The following is a 1,724-nucleotide window of genomic DNA, read 5'->3' on the forward strand; positions in this document are numbered from 1 at the left end:
AGAAAGCGAAATTTGAATATCAGACACTTAGGTGCAAGATTATGCCAAAATTTCATGTTTTCCGTCCCGTTTTTGCTCATATCTCGGAGGCAAAATTTGCCAGAACGCTCATTTATACCTCATTCTAGAGAGAAATAAATGGCCTTTGCAGAAAGTGAACCACCGATGAGGAAATGTTGGCAGTTTTCTCAAAAAATGCTTGAATTCAAGAAGTTTTAGATTTGCGTGGTTTTCTTTGAGTTGCAAAATCCACTTGAACATGACTCTACTGTTTCCGAAGTGTCTCAAGAACCATTCGAGCCAGATATTTCGTTTTGGCATCGTTGGATAGAGAATTGATCCGCCCTTGCCACTCCTGTTTTAATCCAACCTGTCGATTCGCACTACGTGCCCACACGCATGATTAATTTCACGTACGGTGAAAACTCCGAATGAAGTAAAACATGGCGCATAGATTAAAATGCTCAATCAATCAACGGTAAACCGAACATATTCATCCGGATGTAGGCTGTATGTAGCTTGGGCAAAATTGCTAATGATTTCGTAATATTGTTACGACTGATTCAGTGAAGCAACGGGATTTTTACGAGAGTAGGCATCTCCTTGGCCTTCAAATTCCGTCGACCCAGTTCCTCATTCGGATTGAGGTTTCGGCAGTAATTAACGCGTCAACAAGCAAATAGGCACGCAAATTAAACCTTAATGTTGTAAGCGCGAGATGCAATGACTCTCCCGATTAGAGTTGGCAGTTTCAATCAAAAGGTGTTAGCATTGATTAAGTCGATCAGTATGGGAGGTTTTCATCACCAAACCCAAATTGGCCCGATTTCAGTCAGTTTGGCTGCTGTTGCAAAGGCAAAAAAGTAAAAACGTCCCGCGGCCTTTAGATGAGAACAAAGACAGGGAAACATGATCGAGACACATCCTCACATTGAACGCGCATATCAGCATTTAGATATCTTTTCATTATTGTCACGGTTCTAGGTCAAAGCGACGAAGAACAAAACGCCAACATGCACACTTAAAGTCAAAGGTTCCATTCAAAAGGTCGACAGTCAAACATGCTGAGGAAATTTTGTACATTCAAATGGGTCACTGTCATTTATTAAATCGCAAATTTCATGAGCCATGAGCTTTATTGTCCATTTTACGAGATTTACTGTGGGAATTGAGTGCCGAGATGGATCGGCAAGCGGCGAAACGAACACAAGCGCAAGAGCAACTCCTCAAAGAGGCCTGATAATGTGCTTAAAGGCTTCAGCCCCCGGGTTGCCCATTGAACATGTTAAGTAAATTTGAACTGAAAATGGACAGTCTGTGCATGGCATTTCGGTAAATGGGTACCGCCTGTATTTGCTTAACAGTATCTGGCCGAATAATCCGCGATGGAAGCGATGTAAGTTGGAAAAGGTACCGAAAGAACCAAAACCACTTGGCGGCGCTGAAGAACTGGGCGAGTGGGTTAGTGGGTCGCAGCGCCTTGCAGATGTTGATCGTACCGCATGCGAACCACCAACTCCAAATGCTCCACAGTGCAGGGGCGGACCCAGCTTTCCAGTCAGGGGGGTCATAAAAATTCAGTCTTTTGTTGTCTATGCATCTAGAAAAATTATCTTTAGTCGACTTAACCCCAGCACAAGGAGGGGCTGGGTTGGCGACATTGCAATCGTTGGATAGAGAATTGAAAATTTGGTTCAATCATAACAAGATGAGTGAGAAAATTC

Source organism: Dendroctonus ponderosae, unplaced genomic scaffold (assembly GCF_020466585.1).
Source record: "Dendroctonus ponderosae isolate FM_Combo_2020 unplaced genomic scaffold, Dpon_F_20191213v2 Dpon_F_20191213_3, whole genome shotgun sequence".
Lineage (NCBI taxonomy): Eukaryota > Metazoa > Arthropoda > Insecta > Coleoptera > Curculionidae > Dendroctonus > Dendroctonus ponderosae.